Source organism: Mercurialis annua, linkage group LG8 (assembly GCF_937616625.2).
Source record: "Mercurialis annua linkage group LG8, ddMerAnnu1.2, whole genome shotgun sequence".
Lineage (NCBI taxonomy): Eukaryota > Viridiplantae > Streptophyta > Magnoliopsida > Malpighiales > Euphorbiaceae > Mercurialis > Mercurialis annua.
In genome coordinates, this window is record NC_065577.1 from 21,024,687 (window position 1) to 21,038,844 (window position 14,158).

At 38.1% G+C, this 14,158-nt stretch overlaps 1 non-coding gene across 1 annotated transcript; it reads right to left on the reverse strand.

Moving 5' to 3' along the window:
- Window positions 1-2,268: 2,268 nt before the first annotated feature.
- On the reverse strand, window positions 2,269-2,375 carry LOC126662398 (small nucleolar RNA R71). Its single transcript, XR_007635774.1, has one exon. It is a non-coding gene; the product is annotated as a small nucleolar RNA R71 (small nucleolar RNA).
- Between the last annotated feature and the right edge of the window lie 11,783 nt (window positions 2,376-14,158).

Sequence of the window (14,158 nt, forward strand, 5' to 3'; positions counted from 1 at the left end):
TGTGCGAAATTGTGTTCGCATTGGAATAAGGCAATGAAATTCTGAAGTTATCACATCAGACCTTCCATAATCAGTAGAAGATTGCATTCACACTCAAGAGAGTGTTCTTTCTTGGCTTGCACAAAAAGAAGTGGGCTTTGGCAATAAGGTAAAGACTCATATGAAAGGACTTGATCATTACTCCACTTTCAAAGGAAAGAAGATATTCTCAACTTGATTATGATTCAAGACTCATATGGAAGGATGTCATCTTTGGCTTGAACTCCACTCCAAGTGACTCTATAAATAGACCCCATTTGTGTAGAGAACATATATCATAACTTAGTGTAGACTTAGGTTTAGCCACTACAAAAACTCTTTAGTATAGATTATTTCTATCTTTTATTTCTCATGTACTCAAGGTATAACTTATCCATTGTTATAATTCATATGACAATGGGTAACTAAACCCTTAGTTCGAGGGTTGATATGAACGTTTATTTATATATTTGACTGGCCTTGGATATTTTGGTGATTTATGGTGTTGCGGTTATTGAACTTAATGCTTGGATTAAATTGAGAAATTGATTCATGATAAATGTTTAGTTAACTAATTGAGAAATTGTTAATTGAATAGATCTAAATAATCGGAAACTTAAAGGACAACACCACGAGAGTGGGTTGGAATTTAAGTAATCTTGAGTTTGCTTCACAATCACAACTTAGTTGTTTAATTGGTTTTTAATAACACGAGAGTGAGTTAATTATCAATTAATTAATAGGTGTTGAAATTCGGTGTTGATTAATATTCTTCATGCATGAATGTTTTTGATCCATTCATTCATTGTTTCATGTTTTAATTATTGATTCGATAAAGCTTAATTAAAATAGATCAGTTAATCAACAACGTATGAATTAATAACACGAGAGTGAGTTAATGAATACGTGTTCTTAAGGGTTTGCTTAATAAATATCATTTAATCATTGAACTAGGTTCATTATTACACGAGAGTGAGTAATTTGCCTATAATTTGGTTATTTGTTTGTTTTTATCCGTGGTAACTCGAGAGAAAACTATGGATGCTTTAGACTAGCCTGAACTATAATTTTGGCAATACAACTGAGTGTGATCATTTCGGTCTTTGAGGCTCGAGAGAGCGGGATTCGATATTTTAGAATAGCTCGATTCTAGATAATCACCAAGATATTCATTGTTCATGATTTTATATTCTTATTCGAAATTATCAACCCTTGAACCTTTACTCTTATTATTTACAAAAATCATCTTTTAAATCATCTTTACTTTATTGATTTTAATTACTTAATTTAATTGTTATTTGGTTACTTTTACTTATTTTGGTTACAAAACTCTCAACTCATTTTCGTAGCTAACCGGTCAAAAGAATTCTCAAAATTAGTCGTTAAATCCATTGTCTCTGTGGGATCGATATCCGTACTTCCGGATTATATAACTTGTGCGCTACTGTCACTTGCGGTTAGCAGTCAACAAGTTTTTGGCGCCATTGCCGAGGACAATTGCGTATTTAATAGATTAAGAGTCAAGAATTCTTGGGTGTGTTAGCATTTATTTTTATTTACTCTATTTTATTGGATTTAATTTGTGGTAGTGTTGTTTTTGTTTTGTGCAGAAAATTGGTCAAAGTGCATGCACAATACACGGCGATCCAAGCTTTCGCTAGAACCGTTTCAACAGGACCTCACAAGTTTCGAAAAAAGTATTCGAAAGTCATCCAAAAAACAGATACTACTGGGGATGAAGCTAGACATCATGACGGGTATGTCCCGCCATTTGCTAATGTTGATATGATTCTGCCTCACCATCCACAAAATGTTGAGGTAGCACCAGTGCAACAAAGGCAACCAAGGAATCGAAACAGACAACAACAGCAAGCACCTCAAAGGCGCACTTTGGGTGAATTCTTTTTACCAGATGTTGATCATGCTAATTTTGTATGTTTTGCACCACCTATTCAGGCAAATACTTTTGAGATCAAAACTAGCACGATTACTCTACTTGAGAATCAATGCCAATTTTATGGTTTGCCTAGGGAAGATCCAAATGCACATATTTCGAAATTTTTGGAGGTATGCAACACTTTCAAGATTCCCAACGTGACGGAACATCAAATCAAGCTTCGATGGTTTCCATTCTCCCTGCGAGATAAGGCACGAGCATGGATTCAATCTATAGCTAGCAATTCCATCACGACGTGGAGACAACGTGCATATGCTTTTCTCAACAAATACTTTCCTTTGGGAAAAACGAAAAGATTGACGAAAGAAATTATTGATTTCTTTCAACATGATAGAGAAGCTTTGTATGGAGCGTGGGAGAGATTCAATGAACTTCAACAAAGTTGCCCACACTATCATTTCCAGAAGGAATATTTAATTCAGATATTTTATAATGGTATTGATGAGCATACTAGAGCTACTATTGATGCAGCTTCAGGAGGCTCAATCATGAGGAAGACGTATGAAGAAGCTCTTGCATTGTTAGATGAGTTGGCTACAAACAACAGTTCTTGGCCTACTGAGAGGCTGAGACAAATAAATCAAAAGGGCATGATGACCTTAGAGCAGATCCAAGAGTTGGAGACAATGAAAACAAAGAACGCTTCCCTCCAAGCTCAAGTGGATTTATACAAAAGACAAAGGAATGCTCTGATAGCAGCAGTGCAAGCAGGATGCGAATTTTGTGGAGATTTCAGCCACTCAAGAGGAGAATGCTTAGTTTCAGAACAAACCACAAATGAGCAGGTAAATTACGTTGGTGGACAACGTAATGACCCATATTCTAATACTTATAATCCAGGATGGAGGAATCATCCGAATTTTGCTTGGAAAGATACAAATCATGCAGGTCCAAACAACGCGAATACTCAGGCAAATACAGGAAGTTCCAATTTTCAATCAGGAAACTGCTATCGACATAACCAAGGTAACTTTAATTCTAACAATTATGGTAGTAGGCCACAAAATCCTCCTGGATTCCAATCAAACAGGAATCAAGATGATGGAAGCAAGCTCGATAAAATTTTGGAGCAATTTGAAAAGTTTAAAAATCAAGCAGCTACCTTCCATCATCTCGAGGTACAAATTTCACCATTGGCAACCTCTATACAAGGTAGAAACCAGGGTGGTCTACCTTCCACTAAAGAGACAAATCCCAAAGAGCAAGTTAAGGTTGTCGAGCTTAGGAACGGGAAGGCTCTTAATGATCCACATGGTAAGAAGCCTATAGAAGTCAATCATGAGCCAAATGTTGACGAAGCAAGTTCAAGCAATACAAAGGCAAGTGAGGAGGTAATAGTCGAGGATGAAACCCCTGAGGTTAGGCCACCACCACCTCCTCCATATGTGCCTAAGGTACCATTTCAAAGTCGACTCAGAAAAACGCCAGACAACCATAAATTTCATAAATTTTTGGAAATCTTCAAGAAGCTCCAAATAAACATAAGTCTAGCGGATGCTTTGCGAGAAATGCCTCAGTATGCGAAGTTTCTTAAAGACATAATTATGAACAAGCGGAGTTGGGAAGATAAAGGCACTATCTAATTGACTGAAAACTACAGTTCAATCATTTTGAGTGATTTACCCACAAAACTGAAAGATCCAGAGAGTTTTACTATTCCTTGCACCATTGGAAATTTAAATTCTGTGAACTATTTATGTGATTTGGGTGCAAGTATAAATTTAATGCCTCTGTTTCTTTTCAGAAATTTGTTTGGGAATCAATCAGTAAAACAGACTTCAATGGTACTCCAACTGGCCGACCAGTTAATCAACAAACCATATGGAGTGGTCGAAGATGTTTTAGTCAAAGTTGATAAGTTCATCTTTCCTGTGGACTTTGTTATTCTTGATTATGCAGTTGATAAGAACTGCCCCATGATTCTTGGGCGTCCCTTCATGAATACGGGAAGGGCACTAATCGATGTTCATGCTGGAAAGTTAACTTTGAGAATTGACGAAGATAGTGTGGAATTTGACATGAAAAAGTTGATGCGAAATGCTACCGAAGAGGAAGGATGCATGCGAGTTGATGTTTTTGATGAAATGGTGTCTGAACAACTCAAGAGAAATATGGAAGCAATAAACCAAGGTAGTGAAACTAACTTAATCAATTTCAAGATTTCAGGTACAAAGTTCGTCCAATCCACCAAGTGTTCAGAGGGGGAAATTGAATCTGCACAAGTATCGATGGTATCTTTCACCTCTGTAGAACCAACTGAACAGGAGGAGGGAGAAGATCCCGAAGAGGATGAACCTACACCAGAGAAGTTAATCAGAAACGAGAGGGTAACACCACCATCTTCTGTTAAGCCACCAAAAGTGGAGCTTAAAACGCTTCCATCACATCTGAGGTACGCATTCGTAGGTGAAAATAATACGTTGCCAATTATAACCTCAAGCAAATTGACAGAATCACAAGAGTAGCAAGTGATTCAAGTGGTGAAAAATCATATTTTGGCAATTGGATGGCAAATTTCTGACATCCGTGGGATTAGCCCATCAGTGGTGATGCATAAAATTCATCTTGAGGATGAATCCAAGTCGTCAGCACAGCGACAGAGGAGGCTCAATCCAAACATGAAAGAAGTAGTTCACAAAGAGATTGTGAAATTACTTGATGCTGGAATTATTTACCCTATTTCTGATAGCCCATGGGTGAGTCCCATTCAATGTGTTCCAAAAAAAGAGGGTATGACAGTGATTGAGAACAGCAAGGGGGAGCAAATCTCCACAAGGACAGTAACGGGGTGGCGTGTCTGTATTGACTACCGCAAGTTAAATATAGAGACGAGGAAAGAGCGCTTCCCGTTACCTTTTATTGATCAAATGTTAGAGCGGGTAGCGGGCTACACTTTCTATTGTTTTCTCGATGGTTATTCCGGATATAACCAAATTCTTATTTTCCCGGATGCCCAAGAGAAAACAACTTTTACTTGTCCTTTTGGAACATTTGCATATCGCAGGATGCCGTTTGGTCTTTGTAACACACCAGCAACATTTCAGCGATGCATGACCTCCATATTCTCAGACATGATGGAGGATGTTATGGAAGTTTTCATGGATGACTTCTCAGTATTTGGAGATTCTTTTGAAGGATGTTTGAAGAATCTCGATCGAGTTCTAGCAAGATGTGAAGAGACAAATTTAGTGCTAAATTGGGAGAAATGCCACTTCATGGTGGAAGAAGGAGTAGTCTTAGGGAACAAAATTTCAAAGGATAGCATTGAGGTAGATAGAGCAAAGACGGAAGTTATCGCGAAACTTCCACCACCGACAACTGTTAAGGGAGTTCATGCCTTTCTAGGGCATGCTGGTTTTATCGTCGCTTTATCAAAGATTTTTCATCAATTGCTAGACCTCTTACTAATTTGCTTGTGAAAGATGCTCCTTTTGATTTCACTAATGATTGTTTGCTAGCATTTGAAAAGTTGAAGGAAGCTCTAGTCTCGGCACCGATTATCTTTTTGCCAGATTGGGAGCTACCTTTTAAAGTGATGTGCGACGCTAGTGATCAAGCTCTAGGATGTGTTTTGGGGCAGAAAAAGGATAAGAAACTGCACGTGATCTATAATGCAAGCAGAACAATGGCAGGGGCTCAGCTCAATTGCACCACCACTGAGAAGAAAATGCTCGTCGTGGTGTTTGCGCTGGATAAGTTTCGATCATACCTGCTATGTTCCAAAGTTGTTATCTATACGGATCATGCCGCACTGCGATATCTCTTTGCAAAACAAGATGCAAAGCTGAGACTGATTTGATGGGTGCTACTCATGCAAGAGTTTGACATTGAAATCAAAGACAAAAAGGGGACGGAAAATGTGGTAGCTGACCACTTATCAAGGTTAGAAAATCCTGAACCTATACCATTAGGAGTGGAAATCAATGAGAGATTTCCAGATGAGATGCTTATGATGATTTATGAGGTAGAGACACCATGGTATGCAGACATTGCAAATTATTTATCTTCAAATATTATGCCACCTGACATGTCTTATCATCAAAGGAAAAAGTTTTTAAGTGATGTTAAAAGGTTTCTCTGGGATGAACTGTATCTCTTAAAGGTATGTGGGGATAGAATGCTAAGACGATGTGTGCCTCTTAACGAGATGTTACCCATTTTTAGTCATTGCCACGAGTCATCTTATGTGAGACATTATGGTACGGCAAGAACTGCGGCTCGCGTACTTGAGAGCGGATTCTTTTGGCCAACACTTTTTAGAGATGAAAAGGATTTTGTGAATCATTGTGATCGATGCCAACGAGTTAGAAATATCTCTAAACGAGATGAGATGCCCTTGACGTCTATCCAAGAGGTAGAAATTTTTGACGTATGGGGAATTGATTTCATAGGGCCGTTTCCGGTGTCTTTTGGAAAGCAATACATTTTGGTTTGTGTGGATTACGTGTCCAAATGGGTAGAGGCAGAGGCCTTACCCACAAATGATGCCAAAGTGGTGTTGGAGTTTCTCAAGAAACGGATGACTCGGTTTGGCACTCCGAGGGCCATAATAAGCGATGGTGGATCTCATTTTTGCAATAGGCAATTTGATGCCTTAATGAAGAAATACAATGTCTACCACCGCATCGCTACCCCATATCATCCTCAGACAAGCGGACAAGCTGAAGTATCAAATCGCGAGTTGAAGCGAATTCTCGAGAAAATGGTGAATGGCACAAGAAAGGATTGGTGACTAAAGTTAGATGATGCATTATGGGCATACCGTACGGCTTTTAAAACGCCTCTCGGAATGTCTCCATTTCGCATAGTCTATGGGAAAGCGTGCCATCTTCCAGTTGAGCTCGAACATCGTGCATATTGGCGATAAAAAATTAAACTTTGATTTGAAAGCCGCAGGTGAGAAGCAAATGCTTCAGTTAAATGAATTGGACGAGTTTCGATTCATGGCATACGAGAATGTTAAGCTCTACAAAGAGAAAACAAAATGATGGCACGATGCTCACATAAACCCCAAGGTTTTTGAGGTAGGTGCATTGGTTTTGCTTTACAACTCACGATTAAGGTTGTTCCCAAGAAAACTTAAATCGCGATGGAATGGCCCATTCAAAGTGAAGAGTGTGGCGGAGCATGGAGCATTGGAGTTGGAGAACAAACGGGGGGAAATTTTCAAGGTCAATGGCCATAGGTGCAAACCCTATCTCGGACCATTGACCGATCAAATAGTGGAACAAATTACATTCACCACTCCCTCATGATTCAACCATGCAGTCGAGCTTTGGACGTTAAACAAGCGCACTCGGGAGGCATTCCCGAGAGGTTTGCAATTTTCTTTTTCGTAAAATTTTTCTTATTTTTCAATTTTTAAAAAAAATATTTCTGCCCCTCAGCCGGCCCCCAGCCGGCCTGGGTGTGTGAGCCAGCCAAGGGCCGGCCGACGATTGCAAGGACGATTTAATTTTTGTCCAAAATTGCAGAGGCTCAGCCGGCCCCCAACCGGCCTGATGTCGAGGGCCGGCCAAGGGCCGGCTGAGACACTGAAACTTATAAAAAAAAATCGATTTTTTAAGAATATTGTGCATATTTTCATTAAATATCATAATTCATGAAAATCAAATAAAGATTTGCATGTAGGTCTTTAATGTTAGTTTTAAATATTTTCTTAAAACCAATAAGGGAACATATTTAGTCTTTTAGGAAGTTTTTCTATTTTGATTACTTTGTCTAATTTCTATTTTCTAAATTCATTTCCCACCATAATTAGCTTCTTAATTGATTTTCTAATTTAGTTTATTATCTTAATTATATTTAGTATGAATTTCATTACCTTATTGCATTTTTATTTTTCCTTTTCATTACAATACTACCCTAATAATTCTTTAGACTTTTAACCCTATAAATATAGGTAGTTCATTAGTCTTTCTTCTCTACACTTACCCTCTAAACCACATAGACAAAACAACCTAGCAATCATGAGTTACTACTCACATAGCGACTCCGAGTCCGACAATGATGACACCTACGACCCTTTCACTTACGACCCTCATTATGAAACCCAGCCGGTGTGGATCCCATACGCACCAAAATATGCGCATGAATGGTTGCAAGACCTTCCCCACCAACCCGATGATTTCTTAGACGAAATCTTCCAAGAACCTCCTTGTGAACGAGATTCTGATCTAGACTCGGATAGTCCGAGGAGGATTCGGAGGAAGAAAATGAGGAGGAGGTTAATGTAGAAGCGGAAAATATAGAGGAAGAAAATGAGGTGAATGAATTAGAGGTTGTGGCTTTAGAGGAAGCGGTTCCCGACACTATGGCAACCGTGGCCGCCATTGATTCTTCATTTAATCCCGTGGTGTCGGGAATGATTTCCTCTCCCTACTACACTACCACCACTAATGGTAGCAATTCCTCGGTGCGCTCTCCCGGCACTTTTATCAATCCTTTTGTCGCTCCCGACAATAGTGAAGTTACTAGGAGGAGAGTGCAACGCCAACTCTTTGAGGAAGAGGAGGCGATAGAAAATGCTTGGACCATGAGGGAGTGTGAGGAAGTGGCAGACCCTTATGAAATGAAGAACTTAGGTTGGGAGCTAGTTCGTGGTAGGGGTCGCCCTAGAATTGTGAGGGAGGGAAGAGTCGGTCGCCCTAGGAAAGCTTATTGCATGCGTTGGAAGAAGATGGCTTGATCTAGAAGAAAGATTAACTATTTGGACTTTAAATTGTTTTCTTTTTAGTTATTTAAACTATTGAGTCATTTTGTTATTTTTATTTTTATTTGGAGTCCGTATGTTTTGTACCCTTTCTTTCTGAATTATTGAATAAAACGTCCAAATTAGTAGTACTTGCGTTGTTCATTCGCTTTATTTATGTCTATTAATGTTTATATTATGTTTAAAAGCACAAAAATAAGTTAAACACATAAAAAAAATCAAAAACATAGAAAATTTAAAATTTTCGAAAAAAAATTCGGAACCTCAGCCGGCCTGCAGCCGGCCTTGTCACTCAGACAGGCCAAGAGCCGACTGACATTTTTAAATTTAAATTAAAAAAACCAATAAAAGAACAGATGCTCAGCCGGCCTTCAGCCAGCTCATGATGCCAGGCCGGCCAAGAGACGGCTGATCTGATGTTTGCTATTTAAAGGGCTGTTTTCAAGTTTACTTCTCTTATTTAAAAACTTGTCACCTTTTCAAAATCCTAGACCAAATTTTTGAGCTTAAACTTGGAGGACAATCATTCCAAGAGATTAATTTGCTTTATTTTTTCATCTCTTCTTTTCAAATCAATACTCAACATAATTCATGAACTCTAAGGTATGTATCCTTTTTTAACTTTGAAATTCACCTTTCAATTTTTGTAATAATTGTTGTAGTTTTTGTAAATTGATGATTGTAAATTATATAGATAGATTTAGAATTGACAACCCATTAGTTAATTTGAGTTGTGATTACTTTGGTTGATTAGAATTTGTAGGAATCCCTTAAAACCCTAGAACACTAAAATTGGGGACAAATTTAAATTGACTTACTTAGCTTAGTTAGATGCTCTAACATGATATGTTGTTACATTTAGGAGTACATAACATTAATGCTTTGTCTAGTTTTGTTAGAATTTAATAGGTTCACTTAGTTATAGAACTCATTTTTACAAACTCTTTTAGAATGATTTAGATGTTGTGAACCTTGTTGATAAGTGTGTTGGAATTTTGTTGTGATTATTGTAGGCGACAATGAAGCACAAGGCACCCGCTAGCTCTTCCAAGGACCCACAAGCAAAGAAGGGTAAGACTAACCCCACCACTCTTGAGAAGGGTACTAGTGACAATCCCATTGTCATTACCGATGACATTGAAGATGACAAGAAGAAGGTGGCACGTCAATTCCTCACAGATGATGAGATCTTCGAGTTGGAGAACCTTGAGGAGTTGGACTATCCTCCGGAGATGGATGATAGTTGGCATCAGTTAGTCCGTGGAAGAGGCTGTCCTATGATCGCAAGGCAAGGCAAAGTTGGACGTCCTCGGAAGCTATATTGCCGGGTTTGGAAGCCGGCGCCTTGTGGGTGAAGGGAAGTTGGGTATTTTGGATAGGAATCAATTTTGCATATAGGGATCTTGTTTAATTGCATTGATAGGTCATCATACAATTTTCATTAGCCCATTTTAGATTCCTTTGTTATTTTTCGGTTTAGCATAAACGGTTGTTTTAGATTTTTTTTATCCAGCCCAAACGCTACTTGCGAAGGACTTTGAAAATCGGAGAAAATGGAGCGGCTTGCAACCACTTGTGGAGCAATTTTCGCCGTCTCGCTAAAAAGAGAAGCCATTTTAATTTTTTTTTTATTACTCTTCTTTCTTTTATTTTGCACTTATTCATACATTGAGGACAATGCATAATTCTAGTGAGGGTGGGAAAAAAATTCATAATAATAAAAAATATAAAAAATAGAAAATTTAAAATCAAAAATCAAAAATACATTTTTTGTATATTTTTTTTTGTCAAAGATATATATTGGATGGGAATATCAGTTACAAGGTAGAGAAACAGGAAACACAAAAACTTCAAAACAAAACCCTAAACAAACTATCTAGAAAGCATAGAACGTTTACAGTCTTGAGCTAAATTATGGGCTAGAGTATTAAAAATCCGAGAAATATGACTGAATTGACAAGTCTGGAAAGTTGTTTGAAGATGCCTAATATCACTGCAAATTCCCCAAGCAGCAGCCAACCCAAAATCATGAAAAGAGAGAGCCTGAATTATTTGAAGAGCATCACTTTCAATAACTATATTCAGCCAGTGTTTAGAACCTGCCCAATTCATAGCTTCACGAACTGCCAAGAACTCCAAAATACCCGGATCCCAAATGGAACGAAAAGAAGCTGTAAATTTGCCAATAACCATTCCCCTACTATTTCTGGCAATAACAGCAATAACACCAAATTTAGAACTTTGAGCTGTAGCTGCATCAACATTAAGTTTAATAGTACCATCAGGAATAGGACTGTTAGGGCCGGATGATAAAGAGACAGGAAATGAACTAGTAGAAATAGGCACAACTGGATCCTGTGAAGAAAGAAATTCAGTGTATGCCTTATTTGCCAATTGTAGAGTCTCCATGTCTGAAATAAATTCATGATTAAATACTGCAGCATTTCTTGATTTCCAGAGATACCATAAGATGAAACTAAAATAAGTAATGACATCAGAGGAGTTTGGCCAAGCATTGAAGTCAGAACATAATTTCCTCCAAATATGAGCAAAAGATGTAAATTGAAAACTGGCTGATCTTAAAGTAAGTTGAGAGAGGAACCATACCCTTTGAGAATAAGAACAGAAAAAGAGCAGATGAGCTACTGTCTCCTGTTGGTGACAATAAGGGCATAAAGAGAAAACCTGGAATCGTTGCATTAACAATTCGCCTGTAGGTAAGACATTATGAATACACTGCCAAATAAACATCCGAATCTTTGGAGGAATAGACAAACTCCATAAAGACTTCCAGTCAGCCGTTGAAAATTGTAAAGTAGAGAATAGAGAGGCTGAATGTAAGATCTGAAACATAAAATGATAACCAGATTTAACTATATACTTGCCATGTGAATGATGATGCCAAATTAAACGATCAGGGCAAGAAAATAACGGAAGAGGTAAAGATAAAATATGAGCAGCATCCTCTGGAATAAACAACTGCAAAATCAGAGGTATCTTCCAACTAGATAACTGTGAATCAATGAGGTCCGAAACCAGAAGCGGAACATCAGAAGAAGATACAGCAGGTAGCAATCTGGGTAAAAAAGGAAACTTTGAAGGAATCCAGGGATCAGTCAAACATCGAATTTTGAAGCCAGAATTACACTGCCAACGTAATCCCTGATTAAGTAGCTGTGCACCAAACTTTAAACTGCTCCAGCCCCAAGAAGGGGTAGTACCCATAGAGGAAGAAAAGAAGTCTCCAGTAGGAAAATATCTAGCCTTTAAAACCCTATGTAATAAGGAATCAGGTTGCATAATGATCCTCCAAACCTGCTTGGCAAGAAGAGCTTGGTTAAAGGTACGAAGGTCTTTAAAACCTAAACCACCAACTGCCTTACTGAAGCAAAGTTTATCCCAAGAAATCCAGTGATATCTATTTTCCTCAAGCATCTGACCCCACCAAAACTGAGAAGATAGACTATTCACTCTATGACAGAATGATATAGGCAACTTAAAGCACATCATAGTATACACAGGTATGGCTTCCACAATAGCTTTTAAAAGAACTTCTTTTCCACTTAAAGACAAGAACTGTTCTTTCCATCCAGAAAGTTTAGCAATAATTCTTGAGAGTAGAGGAGCAAAAGTTGTATTTTTAGAATGAAGGATACAAGATGGCATGCCCAGATACTGACCTTCATATCCACTATTGTGTACACCAAGTTTAGAAGACAGATGTAAACGCCAAACTGGATGAATATTGTTGCTGAAGAAAACGGCAGATTTATCATAATTGATTAGTTGACCACTAAAGGAAGCATAAGTAGTCAAAATATGAAGCAATAGGTCTATTTGAACTTCATTAGCAGCTGTAAACAGAATTGAATCATCTGCAAAAAAGAAATGTGTCAATTTAGGACCATGCTGGGATAAATGAAGGCCTGATAAGGACCCTGAATCTGCAGCCTGAGTAAGCATAAAAGACAGCCCTTCAGCACATAATACAAATAGTAAAGGAGATAAGGGATCTCCCTGGCGAAGACCACGAGTTGGGCGAAAATAACCCTACAACTTGCCATTAATACTGATCGAATAGCTGACAGAAGTTACACAATCTAGAATCCAATGGATGAATGTAGCATGAAAACCCCAAGCTTGCAGGATCTCAGATAAATACCGCCATTCCGATCTGTCATATGCTTTACTAACGTCGAGCTTGAGTGCTAAATAACCTTGCTTCCCTGATTTCTTCAGACGCAAGAAATGCAGAACTTCATGGACTAGCAAGACATTATCAGAAATTGAGCGTCCTTTCACAAAAGCATTCTGGAAGGAATCTAAGATTTGAGGCAAAATCTGTTGTAGTCTAGTAGTAATAATCTTAGAAATAATCTTATAGTAAACTATACACAAGCTAATAAGGCGTAAATCCTTCACAGACTTAGGTTGTTTCACTTTTGGAATCAAGGAAAGTATAGTATGATTAAAGCTATGCAATAAGTTACCTCCTTGAAAATACTGGATAATAGAAGAAGTAATGTCATGGTGAATGATATCCCAATATTGCTGGAAAAAATAACTTGTCAAGCCATCATCACCTGGAGCCTTGTTAGGATTAATAGACCAAACAACTTCTTTAACCTCCAAAGGAGTAACTGGACGAATCAATGAAGCGTTCATTTGAGCGGTAACTTTATGAGGAAATCCAGATAAACAATGTGAGGAAGATGAAGGGTTGGAAGTAGTAAAAAGATTTTTTTAATTAATCCAAAATATGACCAGCTATGTCAGTTGAGGAAGATAACCAAACCCCTGAATCCTCCTGCAAATGATGAATACTATTAGAGGAGCGTCTTTGTTTTGTCATAGAATGAAAATATTTTGTATTTTGATCCCCTCGCGCAAGCCATTGCTGTCTTCTGAGCCCAATGAATCTCCTCCTGTTTGTACTCCTGAGAGAGTTAAACCTCTAAATCATGTACATGATGCCAATTAGTAGCTGGAGAGGATGATTGTGTAATATCAAAAAGTTGACGCTGTAAGGAGGCAATGTTCTTAGCAGAATTACTTTGACTATGTCTGCGCCAAGACAAAAGTTGGTGCCTTATAAATTTTAGCCGATTGAAAATACTAAACATAGGAGATCCATGAATAGTCTTAGTCCAGCAGTCTGCAATAATATCCTTAACTTCAGAAGATGTAACCCATCTCTGATCAAACATAAACTTAGGTGAGCGAGTCACTGTACTTGGATGAGTCTGTAATAATAGAGAAACATGATCAGAACCCTGAGTAGCAAGATGAGAAACTGTGTGGCCTGGAAAATGCGCAAGCCAAGCAGGAGAACCAAAACCACGATCCAATGTCTCTTGAATATGAAATGGCCAAAGCCGATGATTAGACCATGTAAAAGGTTTACCCAAAAAACCCAAATCAGTGAGATGTAGATCATTTATAAATGAAAGAAAAGGAATATGAGTAGTACA